Genomic DNA, 21,556 nt, shown 5'->3' on the forward strand with positions numbered 1-21,556 from the left:
ACCCCCTGTAGTAGATGATTGAGAATTAGTAGCAGTCACCACCGGCCATGTGCACTGGCTCAAAATTCAGCATGTCCACACCCCATGTAGTAGATAATTGAGAATTAGTAGCAGTCACCACCGGATCCACTGTCAGGATGATCCATCCTCTCTCCTTCATCAGCTTCAGATCCCACTGTTTCCCTGAGCAGGAAGGTCTGGAATTGAAAATACAGAGGACATTAAACAACATTCACTCAGTACATGGCACTCATTTTGGTTTATAAGCTGGAAATTGAGCCATCAGTGCCGTGTCAAGAGTGTCAGGATGGCCGAGTGGTCTCAGGTGCTGCGTTCAGGTCGCAGTCTCCTTTGGAGGCGTGGGTTCGAATCCCACTTCTGACAAGTGTCTTTTGCGAGGTGGATACATTTTTGGACTTTTTTTTTCCAAGCACCCGTATCAAAAACAATGTCAACAGTTTCTGTAAATTATCGATAAGATCTATTGTCCGTTGCTTGCACTAATTTCCTGAAGTTGGCTAAATCGCAGTAAATCGGTAAAGCGGGAAATCACAGCATCTTCAACAAATCGTGATAGAGGGGCAGAGATAAAGGTTTCGACCCTACATATCAAGAGCGCAGCTGTCAATAGTTCAGCAGGTTCACAGTGCAGAAGGTTCAGTGGCACCAGGGTCCCCTGCGTCCCAATCACAGCTGGTTTTTAACTTCTGTATTCAGGGCATGGGAGGGGTGTGTTGCATCGTGCACACACTGTGCCTGTTTCGCAGATAAGTTTTAATAAATACACAGAGAATAATATAGAGTCATTGGCCACGAGGAACACCTTCCCTGACCTTTTATTCTCTCCGGTTCCACATCACCGCGCCTACCATCCAACTCCAAAACTCGGGGGAGACTAACACTCCCTACCTCCCTTGGTGTGCATCATAGGCGTGCCCATGACGAACACAACATTTCTCCTTAATCAATACAAAACAAACATAGCTGCTCAAAAAAAAGATACTATACTAATCCAGTATACAAGAATAGTACACAACAAGAAATGCCACATTCAGTCAATCCACCTCGAATCCTTGCAGCCGCGTTGAGCATGGCGGTCGAGGACTCAAACTGTACCGTTCAAGTCCTTGTCTCAGAGGCACTGAGTTGATTGGTATGGAGCCAGGCACCTCCTGATCTGAATCTTGAACTGGCTCTAAATTCTGCATGTCCACACCTCTTGTAGTAGATGATTGAGAATTAGTAGCAGTCACCACCGGCCATGTGCACTGGCTCAAACTTCTGCATGTCCACACCCCATGTAGTCGATGATTGAGAATTAGTAGCAGTCACCACCGGATTCACTGTCAGGATGATCCATCCTCTCTCCTTCATCAGCTTCAGATCCCACTGTTTCCCTGAGCAGGAAGGTCTGGAATTGAAAATACAGAGGACATTAAACAACATTCACTCAGTACATGGCACTCATTTTGGTTTATACGCTCGAAATTGAGCCATGAGGGAAGTGTGAAGAGTGTCAGGATGGCTGAGTGGTCTAAGGCGCTGCGTTCCGGTCGCAGCCTCCCGTGGAGGTGTGGGTTCAAATACCACTTCTGACAAGTGTCTTTTGCGAGGTGGTTACATTTTTGGACTTTTTTTTTCCATGCACCCTTATCAAAAACAATGTCAACAGTTTCTGTAAATTATCGATAAGATCTATTGTCCGTTGCTTGCACTAATTTCCTGAAGTTGGCTAAATCGCAGTAAATCGGTAAAGCGGGAAATCACAGCATCTTCAACAAATCGTGATAGAGGGGCCGAGATAAAGGTTTCGACCCTACATATCAAGAGCGCAGCTGTCAATAGTTCAGCAGGTTCACAGTGCAGAAGGTTCAGTGGCACCAGGGTCCCCTGCGTCCCAATCACAGCTGGTTTTTAACTTCTGTATTCAGGGCATGGGAGGGGTGTATTGCATCGTGCACACACGGTGCCTGTTTCGCAGATAAGTTTTAATAAATACACAGAGAATAATATAGAGTCATTGGCCACGAGGAACACCTTCCCTGACCTTTTATTCTCTCCTGTTCCACGTCACCGCGCCTACCATCCAACTCCAAAACTCGGGGGAGACTAACACTCCCTACCTCCCTTGGTGTGCATCATAGGCGTGCCCATGACGAACACAACATTTCTCCTTAACCAATACAAAACAAACATAGCTGCTCAAAAAAAAGATACTATACTAATCCAGTATACAAGAATAGTACACAACAAGAAATGCCACATTCAGTCAATCCACCCCGAATCCTTGCAGCCGCGTTGAGCATGGCGGTCGAGGACTCAAACTGTACCGTTCAAGTCCTTGTCTCAAAGGCACTGAGTTGATTGGTATGGAGCCAGGCACCTCCTGATCTGAATCTTGAACTGGCTCCAAACTCTGCATGTCCACACCCCTTGTAGTAGATGATTGAGAATTAGTAGCAGTCACCACCGGCCATGTGCACTGGCTCAAACTTCTGCATGTCCACACCCCATGTAGTCGATGATTGAGAATTAGTAGCAGTCACCACCGGATTCACTGGCAGGATGATCCATCCTCTCTCCTTCATCAGCTTCAGATCCCACTGTTTCCCTGAGCAGGAAGGTCTGGAATTGAAAATACAGAGGACATTAAACAACATTCACTCAGTACATGGCACTCATTTTGGTTTATACGCTCGAAATTGAGCCATGAGGTAGGTGTGAAGAGTGTCAGGATGGCAGAGTGGTCTAAGGCGCTGCGTTCAGGTCGCAGCCTCCCTTGGAGGTGTGGGTTCAAATCCCACTTCTGACAAGTGTATTTTGCGAGGTGGATACATTTTTGGACTTTTTTTTCCCAAGCACCGTATCAAAAACAATGTCAACAGTTTCTGTAAATTATCGATAAGATCTATTGTCCGTTGCTTGCACTAATTGCCTGAAGTTGGCTAAATCGCAGTAAATCGGTAAAGCAGGAAATCACAGCATCTTCAACAAATCGTGATAGAGGGGCCGAGATAAAGGTTTCGACCCTACATATCAAAAGCACAGCTTTCAATAGTTCAGCAGGTTCACAGTGCAGAAGGTTCAGTGGCACCAGGTTCCCCTGCGTCCCAATCACAGCTGGTTTTTAACTTCTGTATTCAGGGCATGGGAAGGGTGTGTTGCATCGTGCACACACAGTGCCTGTTTCGCAAATAAGTTTTAATAAATACACAGAGAATAATATAGAGTCATTGGCCACGAGAATCACCTTCCCTGACCTTTTATTCTCTCCGGTTCCACGTCACCGCGCCTACCATCCAACTCCAAAACTCGGGGGAGACTAACACTCCCTACCTCCCTTGGTGTGCATCATAGGCGTGCCCATGACGAACACAACATTTCTCCTTAACCAATACAAAACAAACATAGCTGCTCAAAAAAAAGATACTATACTAAACCAGTATTCAAGAATAGTACACAACAAGAAATGCCACATTCAGTCAATCCACCCCGAATCCTTGCAGCCGCGTTGAGCATGGCGGTCAAGGACTCAAACTGTACCGTTCAAGTCCTTGTCTCAGAGGCACTGTGTTGATTGGTACGGAGCCAGGCACCTCCTGATCTGAATCTTGAACTGGCTCCAAATTCTGCATGTCCACACCCCCTGTAGTAGATGATTGAGAATTAGTAGCAGTCACCACCGGCCATGTGCACTGGCTCAAAATTCAGCATGTCCACACCCCATGTAGTAGATGATTGAGAATTAGTAGCAGTCACCACCGGATCCACTGTCAGGATGATCCATCCTCTCTCCTTCATCAGCTTCAGATCCCACTGTTTCCCTGAGCAGGAAGGTCTGGAATTGAAAATACAGAGGACATTAAACAACATTCACTCAGTACATGGCACTCATTTTGGTTTATAAGCTGGAAATCGAGCCATCAGTGAAGTGTCACGAGTGTCAGGATGGCCGAGTGGTCTAAAGCGCTGTGTTCAGGTCGCAGTCTCCTTAGGAAGCGTGGGTTCGAATCCCCCTTCTGACAAGTGTCTTTTGCGAGGTGGATACATTTTTTGACTTTTTTTTTCCAAGCACCCGTATCAAAAACAATGTCAACAGTTTATGTAAATTATCAATAAGATCTATTGTCCGTTGCTTGCACTAATTTCCTGAAATTGGCTAAATCGCAGTAAATCGGTAAAGCGGGAAATCACAGCATCTTCAACAAATCGTGATAGAGGGGCAGAGATAAAGGTTTCGACCCTACATATCAAGAGCGCAGCTGTCAATAGTTCAGCAGGTTCACAGTGCAGAAGGTTCAGTGGCACCAGGGTCCCCTGCGTCCCAATCACAGCTGGTTTTTAACTTCTGTATTCAGGGCATGGGAGGGGTGTGTTGCATCGTGCACACACGGTGCCTGTTTCGCAGATAAGTTTTAATAAATACACAGAGAATAATATAGAGTCATTGGCCACGAGGAACACCTTCCCTGACCTTTTATTCTCTCCGGTTCCACGTCACCGCGCCTACCATCCAACTCCAAAACTCGGGGTAGACTAACACTCCCTACCTCCCTTGGTGTGCATCATAGGCGTGCCCATGACGAACACAACATTTCTCCTTAACCAATACAAAACAAACATAGCTGCTCAAAAAAAAGATACTATACTAATCCAGTATACAAGAATAGTACACAACAAGAAATGCCACATTCAGTCAATCCACCCCGAATCCTTGCAGCCGTGTTGAGCATGGCGGTCGAGGACTCAAACTGTACCGTTCAAGTCCTTGTCTCAGAGGCACTGAGTTGATTGGTATGGAGCCAGGGACCTCCTGATCTGAATCTTGAACTGGCTCCAAATTCTGCATGTCCACACCCCCTGTAGTAGATGATTGAGAATTAGTAGCAGTCACCACCGGCCATGTGCACTGGCTAAAAATTCAGCATGTCCACACCCCATGTAGTAGATGATTGAGAATTAGTAGCAGTCACCACCGGATCCACTGTCAGGATGATCCATCCTCTCTCCTTCATCAGCTTCAGATCCCACTGTTTCCCTGAGCAGGAAGGTCTGGAATTGAAAATACAGAGGACATTAAACAACATTCACTCAGTACATGGCACTCATTTTGGTTTATAAGCTGGAAATTGAGCCATCAGTGCAGTGTCAAGAGTGTCAGGATGGCCGAGTGGTCTAAGGCGCTGCGTTCAGGTCGCAGTCTCCTTTGGAGGCGTGGGTTCGAATCCCACTTCTGACAAGTGTCTTTCGTGAGGTGGATACATTTTTTGATTTTTTTTTCAAGCACCCGTATCAAAAACAATATCCACAGTTTCTGTAAATTATCGATAAGATCTATTTTCCGTTGCTTGCACAAATTGCCTGAAGTTGGCTAAATCGCAGTAAATCGGTAAAGCAGGAAATCACAGCATCTTCAACAAATCGTGATAGAGGGGCCGAGATAAAGGTTTCGACCCTACATATCAAAAGCGCAGCTGTCAATAGTTCAGCAGGCTCACAGTGCAGAAGGTTCAGTGGCACCAGGGTCCCCTGCGTCCCAATCACAGCTGGTTTTTAACTTCTGTATTCAGGGCATGGGAGGGGTGTGTTGCATCGTGCACACACAGTGCCTGTTTCGCAAATAAGTTTTAATAAATACACAGAGAATAATATAGAGTCATTGACCACGAGGAACACCTTTCCTGACCTTTTATTCTCTCCGGTTCTACGTCACCGCGCCTACCATCCAACTCCAAAACTCGGGGGAGACTAACACTCCCTACCTCCCTTGGTGTGCATCATAGTCGTGCCCATGACGAACACAACATTTCTCCTTAACCAATACAAAACAAACATAGCTGCTCAAAAAAAAGATACTATACTAAACCAGTATACAAGAATAGTACACAACAAGAAATGCCACATTCAGTCAATCCACCCCGAATCATTGCAGCCGCGTTGAGCATGGCGGTCGAGGACTCAAACTGTACCGTTCAAGTCCTTGTCTCAGAGGCACTGAGTTGATTGGTATGGAGCCAGGCACCTCCTGATCTGAATCTTAAACTGGCTCCAAATTCTGCATGTCCACACCCCCTGTAGTAGATGATTGAGAATTAGTAGCAGTCACCACCAGCCATGTGCACTGGCTCAAAATTCAGCATGTCCACACCCCATGTAGTAGATAATTGAGAATTAGTAGCAGTCACCACCGGATCCACTGTCAGGATGATCCATCCTCTCTCCTTCATCAGCTTCAGATCCCACTGTTTCCCTGAGCAGGAAGGTCTGGAATTGAAAATACAGAGGACATTAAACAACATTCACTCAGTACATGGCACTCATTTTGGTTTATAAGCTGGAAATTGAGCCATCACTGCAGTGTCAAGAGTGTCAGGATGCCTGAGTGGTCTAAGGCGCTGCGTTCAGGTCGAAGTCTTCTTTGGAGGCGTGGGTTCGAATCCCACTTCTGACAAGTGTCTTTTGCGAGGTGGATACATTTTTGGACTTTTTTTTCCCAAGCACCGTATCAAAAACAATGTGAACAGTTTCTGTAAATTATCGATAAGATCTATTTTCCGTTGCTTGCACTAATTGCCTGAAGTTGGCTAAATCGCAGTAAATCGGTAAAGCAGGAAATCACAGCATCTTCAACAAATCGTGAACGAGGGGCCGAGATAAAGGTTTCGACCCTACATATCAAAAGCGCAGCTGTCAATAGTTCAGCAGGTTCACAGTGCAGAAGGTTCAGTGGCACCAGGGTCCCCTGCGTCCCAATCACAGCTGGTTTTTAACTTCTGTATTCAGGGCATGGGAGGGGTGTGTTGCATCGTGCACACACAGTGCCTGTTTCGCAAATAAGTTTTAATAAATACACAGAGAATAATATAGAGTCATTGGCCACGAGGAACACCTTCCCTGACCTTTTATTCTCTCCGGTTCCACGTCACCGCGCCTGCCATCCAACTCCAAAACTCGGGGGAGACTAACACTCCCTACCTCCCTTGGTGTGCATCATAGGCGTGCCCATGACGAACACAACATTTCTCCTTAACCAATACAAAACAAACATAGCTGCTCAAAAAAAGATACTATACTAAACCAGTATACAAGAATAGTACACAACAAGAAATGCCACATTCAGTCAATCCACCCCGAATCCTTGCAGCCGCGTTGAGTATGGCGGTCGAGGACTCAAACTGTACCGTTCAAGTCCTTGTCTCAGAGGCACTGAGTTGATTGGTATGGAGCCAGGCACCTCCTGATCTGAATCTTGAACTGGCTCCAAATTCTGCATGTCTGCATGTAGTAGATGATTGAGAATTAGTAGCAGTCACCACCGGCCATATGCACTGGCTCAAAATTCTGCAAGTCCACACCCCATGTAGTAGATGATTGAGAATTAGTAGCAGTCACCACAGGGTCCACTGTCAGGATGATCCATCCTCTCTCCTTCATCAGCTTCAGATCCCACTGTTTCCCTGAGCAGGAAGGTCTGGAATTGAAAATACAGAGGACATTAAATAACATTCACTCAGTACATGGCACTCATTTTGGTTTATAAGCTGGAAATTGAGCCATCAGTCTGGTGTCAAGCGTGTCAGGATGGCCGGGTGGTCTAAGGTGCTGCATTCAGGTCACAGTCTCCCTTGGAGACGTGGGTTCAAACCCCTCTTCTGACAAGTGTCTTTTGCGAGGTGGTTACATTTTTTGACTTTTTTTTTCCTAGCACCCTTATCAAAAACAATGTCAACAGTTTCTGTAAATTATCGATAAGATCTATTGTCCGTTGCTTGCACTAATTGCCTGAAGTTGGCTAAATCGCAGTAAATCGGTAAAGCAGGAAATCACAGCATCTTCAACAAATCGTGATAGAGGGGCCGAGATAAAGGTTTCGACCCTACATATCAAAAGCACAGCTGTCAATAGTTCAGCAGGTTCACAGTGCAGAAGGTTCAGTGGCACCAGGGTCCCCTGCATCCCAATCACAGCTGGTTTTTAACTTCTGTATTCAGGGTATGGGAGGGGTGTGTTGCATCGTGCACACACAGTGCCTGTTTCACAGATAAGTTTTAATAAATACACAGAGAATAATATAGAGTCATTGGCCACGAGGAACACGTTCCCTGACCTTTTATTCTCTCCGGTTCCACGTCACCGCGCCTACCATCCAACTCCAAAACTCGGGGGAGACTAACACTCCCTACCTCCCTTGGTGTGCATCATAGGCGTGCCCATGACGAACACAACATTTCTCCTTAACCAATACAAAACAAACATAGCTGCTCAAAAAAAAGATACTATACTAATCCAGTATACAAGAATAGTACACAACAAGAAATGCCACATTCAGTCAATCCACCCCGAATCCTTGCAGCCGCGTTGAGCATGGCGGTCGAGGACTCAAACTGTACCGTTCAAGTCCTTGTCTCAGAGGCACTGAGTTGATTGGTATGGAGCCAGGCACCTCCTGATCTGAATCTTGAACTGGCTCCAAATTCTGCATGTCCACACCCCTTGTAGTAGATGATTGAGAATTAGTAGCAGTCACCACCGGCCATGTGCACTGGCTCAAACTTCTGCATGTCCACACCCCATGTAGTCGATGATTGAGAATTAGTAGCAGTCACCACCGGATTCACTGTCAGGATGATCCATCCTCTCTCCTTCATCAGCTTCAGATCCCACTGTTTCCCTGAGCAGGAAGGTCTGGAATTGAAAATACCGAGGACATTAAACAACATTCACTCAGTACATGGCACTCATTTTGGTTTATAAGCTGAAAATTGAGCCATCAGTGTAGTGTCAAGAGTGTCAGGATGGCCGAGTGGTCTAAGGTGCTGCTTTCAGGACACAGTCTCCTTTGGCAGGCGTGGGTTCGAGTCCCACTTCTGACAAGTGTCTTTTGCGAGGTGGATAAATTTTTGGACTTTTTTTTTCCAAGCACCCGTATCAAAAACAATAACAACAGTTTCTGTAAATTATCGATAAGATCTATTGTCCGTTGCTTGCACTAATTTCCTGAAGTTGGCTAAATCGCAGTAAATCGGTAAAGCGGGAAATCACAACATCTTCAACAAATCGTGATAGAGGGGCAGAGATAAAGGTTTCGACCCTACATATCAAGAGCGCAGCTGTCAATAGTTCAGCAGGTTCACAGTGCAGAAGGTTCAGTGGCACCAGGGTCCCCTGCGTCCCAATCACAGCTGGTTTTTAACTTCTGTATTCAGGGCATGGGAGGGGTGTGTTGCATCGTGCACACACGGTGCCTGTTTCGCAGATAAGTTTTAATAAATATACAGAGAATAATATAGAGTCATTGGCAACGAGGAACACCTTCCCTGACCTTTTATTCTCTCCGGTTCCACGTCACCGCGCCTACCATCCAACTCCAAAACTCGGGGGAGACTAACACTCCCTACCTCCCTTGGTGTGCATCATAGGCGTGCCCATGACGAACACAACATTTCTCCTTAACCAATACAAAACAAACATAGCTGCTCAAAAAAAAGATACTATACTAATCCAGTATACAAGAATAGTACACAACAAGAAATGCCACATTCAGTCAATCCACCCCGAATCCTTGCAGCCGCGTTGAGCATGGCGGTCAAGGACTCAAACTGTACCGTTCAAGTCCTTGTCTCAGAGGCACTGAGTTGATTGGTATGGAGCCAGGCACCTCCTGATCTGAATCTTGAACTGGCTCCAAATTCTGCATGTCCACACCCCTTGTAGTAGATGATTGAGAATTAGTAGCAGTCACCACTGGCCATGTGCACTGGCTCAAACTTCTGCATGTCCACACCCCATGTAGTCGATGATTGAGAATTAGTAGCAGTCACCACCGGATTCACTGTCAGGATGATCCATCCTCTCTCCTTCATCAGCTTCAGATCCCACTGTTTCCCTGAGCAGGAAGGCCTGGAATTGAAAATACAGAGGACATTAAACAACATTCACTCAGTACATGGCACTCATTTTGGTTTATACGCTCGAAATTGAGCCTGAGGGAGGTGTGAAGAGTGTCAGGATGGCCGAGTGGTCTAAGGCGCTGCATTCAGGTCGCAGCCTCCCTTGGAGGTGTGGGTTCAAATCCCACTTCTGACAAGTGTATTTTGCGAGGTGGATAGATTTTTGGACTTTTTTTTCCCAGCACCGTATCAAAAACAATGTCAACAGTTTCTGTAAATTATCGATAAGATCTATTTTCCGTTGCTTGCACAAATTGCCTGAAGTTGGCTAAATCGCAGTGAATCGGTAAAGCAGGAAATCACAGCATCTTCAACAAATCGTGATAGAGGGGCCGAGATAAAGGTTTCGACCCTACATATCAAAAGCGCAGCTGTCAATAGTTCAGCAGGCTCACAGTGCAGAAGGTTCAGTGGCACCAGGGTCCCCTGCGTCCCAATCACAGCTGTTTTTTAACTTCTGTATTCAGGGCATGGGAGGGGTGTGTTGCATCGTGCACACACAGTGCCTGTTTCGCAAATAAGTTTTAATAAATACACAGAGAATAATATAGAGTCATTGGCCACGAGGAACACCTTTCCTGACCTTTTATTCTCTCCAGTTCCACGTCACCGCGCCTACCATCCAACTCCAAAACTCAGGGGAGACTAACACTCCCTACCTCCCTTGGTGTGCATCATAGGCGTGCCCATGACCAACACAACATTTCTCCTTAATCAATACAAAACAAACATAGCTGCTCAAAAAAAAGATACTATACTAATCCAGTATACAAGAATAGTACACAACAAGAAATGCCACATTCAGTCAATCCACCCCGAATCCTTGCAGCCGCGTTGAGCATGGCGGTCGAGGACTCAAACTGTACCGTTCAAGTCCTTGTCTCAGAGGCACTGAGTTGATTGGTATGGAGCCAGGCACCTCCTGATCTGAATCTTGAACTGGCTCCAAATTCTGCATGTCCACACCCCCTGTAGTAGATGATTGAGAATTAGTAGCAGTCACCACCGGCCATGTGCACTGGCTCAAAATTCAGCATGTCCACACCCCATGTAGTAGATAATTGAGAATTAGTAGCAGTCACCACCGGATCCACTGTCAGGATGATCCATCCTCTCTCCTTCATCAGCTTCAGATCCCACTGTTTCCCTGAGCAGGAAGGTCTGGAATTGAAAATACAGAGGACATTAAACAACATTCACTCAGTACATGGCACTCATTTTGGTTTATAAGCTGGAAATTGAGCCATCAGTGCCGTGTCAAGAGTGTCAGGATGGCCGAGTGGTCTCAGGTGCTGCGTTCAGGTCGCAGTCTCCATTGGAGGCGTGGGTTCGAATCCCACTTCTGACAAGTGTCTTTTGCGAGGTGGATACATTTTTGGACTTTTTTTTTCCAAGCACCCGTATCAAAAACAATGTCAACAGTTTCTGTAAATTATCGATAAGATCTATTGTCCGTTGCTTGCACTAATTTCCTGAAGTTGGCTAAATCGCAGTAAATCGGTAAAGCGGGAAATCACAGCATCTTCAACAAATCGTGATAGAGGGGCAGAGATAAAGGTTTCGACCCTACATATCAAGAGCGCAGCTGTCAATAGTTCAGCAGGTTCACAGTGCAGAAGGTTCAGTGGCACCAGGGTCCCCTGCGTCCCAATCACAGCTGGTTTTTAACTTCTGTATTCAGGGCATGGGAGGGGTGTGTTGCATCGTGCACACACTGTGCCTGTTTCGCAGATAAGTTTTAATAAATACACAGAGAATAATATAGAGTCATTGGCCACGAGGAACACCTTCCCTGACCTTTTATTCTCTCCGGTTCCACATCACCGCGCCTACCATCCAACTCCAAAACTCGGGGGAGACTAACACTCCCTACCTCCCTTGGTGTGCATCATAGGCGTGCCCATGACGAACACAACATTTCTCCTTAATCAATACAAAACAAACATAGCTGCTCAAAAAAAAGATACTATACTAATCCAGTATACAAGAATAGTACACAACAAGAAATGCCACATTCAGTCAATCCACCTCGAATCCTTGCAGCCGCGTTGAGCATGGCGGTCGAGGACTCAAACTGTACCGTTCAAGTCCTTGTCTCAGAGGCACTGAGTTGATTGGTATGGAGCCAGGCACCTCCTGATCTGAATCTTGAACTGGCTCTAAATTCTGCATGTCCACACCTCTTGTAGTAGATGATTAAGAATTAGTAGCAGTCACCACCGGCCATGTGCACTGGCTCAAACTTCTGCATGTCCACACCCCATGTAGTCGATGATTGAGAATTAGTAGCAGTCACCACCGGATTCACTGTCAGGATGATCCATCCTCTCTCCTTCATCAGCTTCAGATCCCACTGTTTCCCTGAGCAGGAAGGTCTGGAATTGAAAATACAGAGGACATTAAACAACATTCACTCAGTACATGGCACTCATTTTGGTTTATACGCTCGAAATTGAGCCATGAGGGAAGTGTGAAGAGTGTCAGGATGGCTGAGTGGTCTAAGGCGCTGCGTTCCGGTCGCAGCCTCCCGTGGAGGTGTGGGTTCAAATACCACTTCTGACAAGTGTCTTTTGCGAGGTGGTTACATTTTTGGACTTTTTTTTTCCATGCACCCTTATCAAAAACAATGTCAACAGTTTCTGTAAATTATCGATAAGATCTATTGTCCGTTGCTTGCACTAATTTCCTGAAGTTGGCTAAATCGCAGTAAATCGGTAAAGCGGGAAATCACAGCATCTTCAACAAATCGTGATAGAGGGGCCGAGATAAAGGTTTCGACCCTACATATCAAGAGCGCAGCTGTCAATAGTTCAGCAGGTTCACAGTGCAGAAGGTTCAGTGGCACCAGGGTCCCCTGCGTCCCAATCACAGCTGATTTTTAACTTCTGTATTCAGGGCATGGGAGGGGTGTATTGCATCGTGCACACACGGTGCCTGTTTCGCAGATAAGTTTTAATAAATACACAGAGAATAATATAGAGTCATTGGCCACGAGGAACACCTTCCCTGACCTTTTATTCTCTCCTGTTCCACGGCGCCGCGCCTACCATCCAACTCCAAAACTCGGGGGAGACTAACACTCCCTACCTCCCTTGGTGTGCATCATAGGCGTGCCCATGACGAACACAACATTTCTCCTTAACCAATACAAAACAAACATAGCTGCTCAAAAAAAAGATACTATACTAATCCAGTATACAAGAATAGTACACAACAAGAAATGCCACATTCAGTCAATCCACCCCGAATCCTTGCAGCCGCGTTGAGCATGGCGGTCGAGGACTCAAACTGTACCGTTCAAGTCCTTGTCTCAAAGGCACTGAGTTGATTGGTATGGAGCCAGGCACCTCCTGATCTGAATCTTGAACTTGCTCCAAATTCTGCATGTCCACACCCCTTGTAGTAGATGATTGAGAATTAGTAGCAGTCACCACCGGCCATGTGCACTGGCTCAAACTTCTGCATGTCCACACCCCATGTAGTCGATGATTGAGAATTAGTAGCAGTCACCACCGGATTCACTGGCAGGATGATCCATCCTCTCTCCTTCATCAGCTTCAGATCCCACTGTTTCCCTGAGCAGGAAGGTCTGGAATTGAAAATACAGAGGACATTAAACAACATTCACTCAGTACATGGCACTCATTTTGGTTTATACGCTCGAAATTGAGCCATGAGGTAGGTGTGAAGAGTGTCAGGATGGCAGAGTGGTCTAAGGCGCTGCGTTCAGGTCACAGCCTCCCTTGGAGGTGTGGGTTCAAATCCCACTTCTGACAAGTGTATTTTGCGAGGTGGATACATTTTTGGACTTTTTTTTCCCAAGCACCGTATCAAAAACAATGTCAACAGTTTCTGTAAATTATCGATAAGATCTATTGTCCGTTGCTTGCACTAATTGCCTGAAGTTGGCTAAATCGCAGTAAATCGGTAAAGCAGGAAATCACAGCATCTTCAACAAATCGTGATAGAGGGGCCGAGATAAAGGTTTCGACCCTACATATCAAAAGCACAGCTTTCAATAGTTCAGCAGGTTCACAGTGCAGAAGGTTCAGTGGCACCAGGTTCCCCTGCGTCCCAATCACAGCTGGTTTTTAACTTCTGTATTCAGGGCATGGGAAGGGTGTGTTGCATCGTGCACACACAGTGCCTGTTTCGCAAATAAGTTTTAATAAATACACAGAGAATAATATAGAGTCATTGGCCACGAGAATCACCTTCCCTGACCTTTTATTCTCTCCGGTTCCACGTCACCGCGCCTACCATCCAACTCCAAAACTCGGGGGAGACTAACACTCCCTACCTCCCTTGGTGTGCATCATAGGCGTGCCCATGACGAACACAACATTTCTCCTTAACCAATACAAAACAAACATAGCTGCTCAAAAAAAAGATACTGTACTAAACCAGTATACAAGAATAGTACACAACAAGAAATGCCACATTCAGTCAATCCACCCCGAATCCTTGCAGCCGCGTTGAGCATGGCGGTCAGGGACTCAAACTGTACCGTTCAAGTCCTTGTCTCAGAGGCACTGTGTTGATTGGTACGGAGCCAGGCACCTCCTGATCTGAATCTTGAACTGGCTCCAAATTCTGCATGTCCACACCCCCTGTAGTAGATGATTGAGAATTAGTAGCAGTCACCACCGGCCATGTGCACTGGCTCAAAATTCAGCATGTCCACACCCCATGTAGTAGATGATTGAGAATTAGTAGCAGTCACCACCGGATCCACTGTCAGGATGATCCATCCTCTCTCCTTCATCAGCTTCAGATCCCACTGTTTCCCTGAGCAGGAAGGTCTGGAATTGAAAATACAGAGGACATTAAACAACATTCACTCAGTACATGGCACTCATTTTGGTTTATAAGCTGGAAATCGAGCCATCAGTGAAGTGTCATGAGTGTCAGGATGGCCGAGTGGTCTAAAGCGCTGTGTTCAGGTCGCAGTCTCCTTAGGAAGCGTGGGTTCGAATCCCCCTTCTGACAAGTGTCTTTTGCGAGGTGGATACATTTTTTGACTTTTTTTTTCCAAGCACCCGTATCAAAAACAATGTCAACAGTTTATGTAAATTATCAATAAGATCTATTGTCCGTTGCTTGCACTAATTTCCTGAAATTGGCTAAATCGCAGTAAATCGGTAAAGCGGGAAATCACAGCATCTTCAACAAATCGTGATAGAGGGGCAGAGATAAAGGTTTCGACCCTACATATCAAGAGCGCAGCTGTCAATAGTTCAGCAGGTTCACAGTGCAGAAGGTTCAGTGGCACCAGGGTCCCCTGCGTCCCAATCACAGCTGGTTTTTAACTTCTGTATTCAGGGCATGGGAGGGGTGTGTTGCATCGTGCACACACGGTGCCTGTTTCGCAGATAAGTTTTAATAAATACACAGAGAATAATATAGAGTCATTGGCCACGAGGAACACCTTCCCTGACCTTTTATTCTCTCCGGTTCCACGTCACCGCGCCTACCATCCAACTCCAAAACTCGGGGTAGACTAACACTCCCTACCTCCCTTGGTGTGCATCATAGGCGTGCCCATGACGAACACAACATTTCTCCTTAACCAATACAAAACAAACATAGCTGCTCAAAAAAAAGATACTATACTAATCCAGTATACAAGAATAGTACACAACAAGAAATGCCACATTCAGTCAATCCACCCCGAATCCTTGCAGCCGTGTTGAGCATGGCGGTCGAGGACTCAAACTGTACCGTTCAAGTCCTTGTCTCAGAGGCACTGAGTTGATTGGTATGGAGCCAGGGACCTCCTGATCTGAATCTTGAACTGGCTCCAAATTCTGCATGTCCACACCCCCTGTAGTAGATGATTGAGAATTAGTAGCAGTCACCACCGGCCATGTGCACTGGCTAAAAATTCAGCATGTCCACACCCCATGTAGTAGATGATTGAGAATTAGTAGCAGTCACCACCGGATCCACTGTCAGGATGATCCATCCTCTCTCCTTCATCAGCTTCAGATCCCACTGTTTCCCTGAGCAGGAAGGTCTGGAATTGAAAATACAGAGGACATTAAACAACATTCACTCAGTACATGGCACTCATTTTGGTTTATAAGCTGGAAATTGAGCCATCAGTGCAGTGTCAAGAGTGTCAGGATGGCCGAGTGGTCTAAGGCGCTGCGTTCAGGTCGCAGTCTCCTTTGGAGGCGTGGGTTCGAATCCCACTTCTGTCAAGTGTCTTTCGTGAGGTGGATACATTTTTTGATTTTTTTTTTCAAGCACCCGTATCAAAAACAATGTCCACAGTTTCTGTAAATTATCGATAAGATCTATTTTCCGTTGCTTGCACAAATTGCCTGAAGTTGGCTAAATCGCAGTAAATCGGTAAAGCAGGAAATCACAGCATCTTCAACAAATCGTGATAGAGGGGCCGAGATAAAGGTTTCGACCCTACATATCAAAAGCGCAGCTGTCAATAGTTCAGCAGGCTCACAGTGCAGAAGGTTCAGTGGCACCAGGGTCCCCTGCGTCCCAATCACAGCTGGTTTTTAACTTCTGTATTCAGGGCATGGGAGGGGTGTGTTGCATCGTGCACACACAGTGCCTGTTTCGCAAATAAGTTTTAATAAATACACAGAGAATAATATAGAGTCATTGACCACGAGGAACACCTTTCCTGACCTTTTATTCTCTCCGGTTCCACGTCACCTCGCCTACCATCCAACTCCAAAACTCGGGGGAGACTAACACTCCCTACCTCCCTTGGTGTGCATCATAGTCGTGCCCATGACGAACACAACATTTCTCCTTAACCAATACAAAACAAACATAGCTGCTCAAAAAAAAGATACTATACTAAACCAGTATACAAGAATAGTACACAACAAGAAATGCCACATTCAGTCAATCCACCCCGAATCATTGCAGCCGCGTTGAGCATGGCGGTCGAGGACTCAAACTGTACCGTTCAAGTCCTTGTCTCAGAGGCACTGAGTTGATTGGTATGGAGCCAGGCACCTCCTGATCTGAATCTTAAACTGGCTCCAAATTCTGCATGTCCACACCCCCTGTAGTAGATGATTGAGAATTAGTAGCAGTCACCACCAGCCATGTGCACTGGCTCAAAATTCAGCATGTCCACACCCCATGTAGTAGATAATTGAGAATTAGTAGCAGTCACCACCGGATCCACTGTCAGGATGATCCATCCTCTCTCCTTCATCAGCTTCAGATCCCACTGTTTCCCTGAGCAGGAAGGTCTGGAATTGAAAATACAGAGGACATTAAACAACATTCACTCAGTACATGGCACTCATTTTGGTTTATAAGCTGGAAATTGAGCCATCACTGCAGTGTCAAGAGTGTCAGGATGCCTGAGTGGTCTAAGGCGCTGCGTTCAGGTCGCAGTCTTCTTTGGAGGCGTGGGTTCGAATCCCACTTCTGACAAGTGTCTTTTGCGAGGTGGATACATTTTTGGACTTTTTTTTCCCAAGCACCGTATCAAAAACAATGTGAACAGTTTCTGTAAATTATCGATAAGATCTATTTTCCGTTGCTTGCACTAATTGCCTGAAGTTGGCTAAATCGCAGTAAATCGGTAAAGCAGGAAATCACAGCATCTTCAACAAATCGTGAACGAGGGGCCGAGATAAAGGTTTCGACCCTACATATCAAAAGCGCAGCTGTCAATAGTTCAGCAGGTTCACAGTGCAGAAGGTTCAGTGGCACCAGGGTCCCCTGCGTCCCAATCACAGCTGGTTTTTAACTTCTGTATTCAGGGCATGGGAGGGGTGTGTTGCATCGTGCACACACAGTGCCTGTTTCGCAAATAAGTTTTAATAAATACACAGAGAATAATATAGAGTCATTGGCCACGAGGAACACCTTCCCTGACCTTTTATTCTCTCCGGTTCCACGTCACCGCGCCTGCCATCCAACTCCAAAACTCGGGGGAGACTAACACTCCCTACCTCCCTTGGTGTGCATCATAGGCGTGCCCATGACGAACACAACATTTCTCCTTAACCAATACAAAACAAACATAGCTGCTCAAAAAAAGATACTATACTAAACCAGTATACAAGAATAGTACACAACAAGAAATGCCACATTCAGTCAATCCACCCCGAATCCTTGCAGCCGCGTTGAGCATGGCGGTCGAGGACTCAAACTGTACCGTTCAAGTCCTTGTCTCAGAGGCACTGAGTTGATTGGTATGGAGCCAGGCACCTCCTGATCTGAATCTTGAACTGGCTCTAAATTCTGCATGTCCACACCTCTTGTAGTAGATGATTGAGAATTAGTAGCAGTCACCACCGGCCATGTGCACTGGCTCAAACTTCTGCATGTCCACACCCCATGTAGTCGATGATTGAGAATTAGTAGCAGTCACCACCGGATTCACTGTCAGGATGATCCATCCTCTCTCCTTCATCAGCTTCAGATCCCACTGTTTCCCTGAGCAGGAAGGTCTGGAATTGAAAATACAGAGGACATTAAACAACATTCACTCAGTACATGGCACTCATTTTGGTTTATACGCTCGAAATTGAGCCATGAGGGAAGTGTGAAGAGTGTCAGGATGGCTGAGTGGTCTAAGGCGCTGCGTTCCGGTCGCAGCCTCCCGTGGAGGTGTGGGTTCAAATACCACTTCTGACAAGTGTCTTTTGCGAGGTGGTTACATTTTTGGACTTTTTTTTTCCAAGCACCCTTATCAAAAACAATGTCAACAGTTTCTGTAAATTATCGATAAGATCTATTGTCCGTTGCTTGCACTAATTTCCTGAAGTTGGCTAAATCGCAGTAAATCGGTAAAGCGGGAAATCACAGCATCTTCAACAAATCGTGATAGAGGGGCCGAGATAAAGGTTTCGACCCTACATATCAAGAGCGCAGCTGTCAATAGTTCAGCAGGTTCACAGTGCAGAAGGTTCAGTGGCACCAGGGTCCCCTGCGTCCCAATCACAGCTGGTTTTTAACTTCTGTATTCAGGGCATGGGAGGGGTGTATTGCATCGTGCACACACGGTGCCTGTTTCGCAGATAAGTTTTAATAAATACACAGAGAATAATATAGAGTCATTGGCCACGAGGAACACCTTCCCTGACCTTTTATTCTCTCCGGTTCCACGTCACCGCGCCTACCATCCAACTCCAAAACTCGGGGGAGACTAACACTCCCTACCTCCCTTGGTGTGCATCATAGGCGTGCCCATGACGAACACAACATTTCTCCTTAACCAATACAAAACAAACATAGCTGCTCAAAAAAAAGATACTATACTAATCCAGTATACAAGAATAGTACACAACAAGAAATGCCACATTCAGTCAATCCACCCCGAATCCTTGCAGCCGCGTTGAGCATGGCGGTCGAGGACTCAAACTGTACCGTTCAAGTCCTTGTCTCAAAGGCACTGAGTTGATTGGTATGGAGCCAGGCACCTCCTGATCTGAATCTTGAACTGGCTCCAAATTCTGCATGTCCACACCCCTTGTAGTAGATGATTGAGAATTAGTAGCAGTCACCACCGGCCATGTGCACTGGCTCAAACTTCTGCATGTCCACACCCCATGTAGTCGATGATTGAGAATTAGTAGCAGTCACCACCGGATTCACTGGCAGGATGATCCATCCTCTCTCCTTCATCAGCTTCAGATCCCACTGTTTCCCTGAGCAGGAAGGTCTGGAATTGAAAATACAGAGGACATTAAACAACATTCACTCAGTACATGGCACTCATTTTGGTTTATACGCTCGAAATTGAGCCATGAGGTAGGTGTGAAGAGTGTCAGGATGGCAGAGTGGTCTAAGGCGCTGCGTTCAGGTCGCAGCCTCCCTTGGAGGTGTGGGTTCAAATCCCACTTCTGACAAGTGTATTTTGCGAGGTGGATACATTTTTGGACTTTTTTTTCCCAAGCACCGTATCAAAAACAATGTCAACAGTTTATGTAAATTATCAATAAGATCTATTGTCCGTTGCTTGCACTAATTTCCTGAAATTGGCTAAATCGCAGTAAATCGGTAAAGCGGGAAATCACAGCATCTTCAACAAATCGTGATAGAGGGGCAGAGATAAAGGTTTCGACCCTACATATCAAGAGCGCAGCTGTCAATAGTTCAGCAGGTTCACAGTGCAGAAGGTTCAGTGGCACCAGGGTCCCCTGCGTCCCAAATCACAGCTGGTTTTTAACTTCTGTATTCAGGGCATGGGAGGGGTGTGTTGCATCGTGCACACACGGTGCCTGTTTCGCAGATAAGTTTTAATAAATACACAGAGAATAATATAGAGTCATTGGCCACGAGGAACACCTTCCCTGACCTTTTATTCTCTCCGGTTCCACGTCACCGCGCCTACCATCCAACTCCAAAACTCGGGGTAGACTAACACTCCCTACCTCCCTTGGTGTGCATCATAGGCGTGCCCATGACGAACACAACATTTCTCCTTAACCAATACAAAACAAACATAGCTGCTCAAAAAAAAGATACTATACTAATCCAGTATACAAGAATAGTACACAACAAGAAATGCCACATTCAGTCAATCCACCCCGAATCCTTGCAGCCGTGTTGAGCATGGCGGTCGAGGACTCAAACTGTACCGTTCAAGTCCTTGTCTCAGAGGCACTGAGTTGATTGGTATGGAGCCAGGGACCTCCTGATCTGAATCTTGAACTGGCTCCAAATTCTGCATGTCCACACCCCCTGTAGTAGATGATTGAGAATTAGTAGCAGTCACCACCGGCCATGTGCACTGGCTAAAAATTCAGCATGTCCACACCCCATGTAGTAGATGATTGAGAATTAGTAGCAGTCACCACCGGATCCACTGTCAGGATGATCCATCCTCTCTCCTTCATCAGCTTCAGATCCCACTGTTTCCCTGAGCAGGAAGGTCTGGAATTGAAAATACAGAGGACATTAAACAACATTCACTCAGTACATGGCACTCATTTTGGTTTATAAGCTGGAAATTGAGCCATCAGTGCAGTGTCAAGAGTGTCAGGATGGCCGAGTGGTCTAAGGCGCTGCGTTCAGGTCGCAGTCTCCTTTGGAGGCGTGGGTTCGAATCCCACTTCTGTCAAGTGTCTTTCGTGAGGTGGATACATTTTTTGATTTTTTTTTTCAAGCACCCGTATCAAAAACAATGTCCACAGTTTCTGTAAATTATCGATAAGATCTATTTTCCGTTGCTTGCACAAATTGCCTGAAGTTGGCTAAATCGCAGTAAATCGGTAAAGCAGGAAATCACAGCATCTTCAACAAATCGTGATAGAGGGGCCGAGATAAAGGTTTCGACCCTACATATCAAAAGCGCAGCTGTCAATAGTTCAGCAGGCTCACAGTGCAGAAGGTTCAGTGGCACCAGGGTCCCCTGCGTCCCAATCACAGCTGGTTTTTAACTTCTGTATTCAGGGCATGGGAGGGGTGTGTTGCATCGTGCACACACAGTGCCTGTTTCGCAAATAAGTTTTAATAAATACACAGAGAATAATATAGAGTCATTGACCACGAGGAACACCTTTCCTGACCTTTTATTCTCTCCGGTTCCACGTCACCTCGCCTACCATCCAACTCCAAAACTCGGGGGAGACTAACACTCCCTACCTCCCTTGGTGTGCATCATAGTCGTG

At 46.0% G+C, this 21,556-nt stretch overlaps 8 non-coding genes across 8 annotated transcripts; all 8 read left to right on the plus strand.

Annotated features, from left to right (window-relative positions):
• Positions 1–301: 301 nt before the first annotated feature.
• On the plus strand, positions 302–384 carry TRNAL-CAG (transfer RNA leucine (anticodon CAG)). The gene has a single exon. It is a non-coding gene; the product is annotated as a tRNA-Leu (tRNA).
• Positions 385–1,515: 1,131 nt separating this feature from the next.
• On the plus strand, positions 1,516–1,598 carry TRNAR-CCG (transfer RNA arginine (anticodon CCG)). The gene has a single exon. It is a non-coding gene; the product is annotated as a tRNA-Arg (tRNA).
• Positions 1,599–5,156: 3,558 nt separating this feature from the next.
• On the plus strand, positions 5,157–5,239 carry TRNAL-CAG (transfer RNA leucine (anticodon CAG)). The gene has a single exon. It is a non-coding gene; the product is annotated as a tRNA-Leu (tRNA).
• A 5,976-nt stretch (positions 5,240–11,215) lies between these two features.
• TRNAL-CAG (transfer RNA leucine (anticodon CAG)) lies at positions 11,216–11,298 on the plus strand. Its single transcript has one exon. It is a non-coding gene; the product is annotated as a tRNA-Leu (tRNA).
• A 1,131-nt stretch (positions 11,299–12,429) lies between these two features.
• TRNAR-CCG (transfer RNA arginine (anticodon CCG)) lies at positions 12,430–12,512 on the plus strand. The gene has a single exon. It is a non-coding gene; the product is annotated as a tRNA-Arg (tRNA).
• Positions 12,513–16,070: 3,558 nt separating this feature from the next.
• On the plus strand, positions 16,071–16,153 carry TRNAL-CAG (transfer RNA leucine (anticodon CAG)). The gene has a single exon. It is a non-coding gene; the product is annotated as a tRNA-Leu (tRNA).
• Positions 16,154–18,495: 2,342 nt separating this feature from the next.
• TRNAR-CCG (transfer RNA arginine (anticodon CCG)) lies at positions 18,496–18,578 on the plus strand. The gene has a single exon. It is a non-coding gene; the product is annotated as a tRNA-Arg (tRNA).
• A 2,345-nt stretch (positions 18,579–20,923) lies between these two features.
• Positions 20,924–21,006, plus strand: TRNAL-CAG (transfer RNA leucine (anticodon CAG)). The gene has a single exon. It is a non-coding gene; the product is annotated as a tRNA-Leu (tRNA).
• The last annotated feature ends 550 nt before the right edge of the window (positions 21,007–21,556 follow it).

This window comes from Pleurodeles waltl, unplaced genomic scaffold (assembly GCF_031143425.1).
Source record: "Pleurodeles waltl isolate 20211129_DDA unplaced genomic scaffold, aPleWal1.hap1.20221129 scaffold_39, whole genome shotgun sequence".
In the NCBI taxonomy this organism is placed as follows: Eukaryota; Metazoa; Chordata; class Amphibia; order Caudata; family Salamandridae; genus Pleurodeles; species Pleurodeles waltl.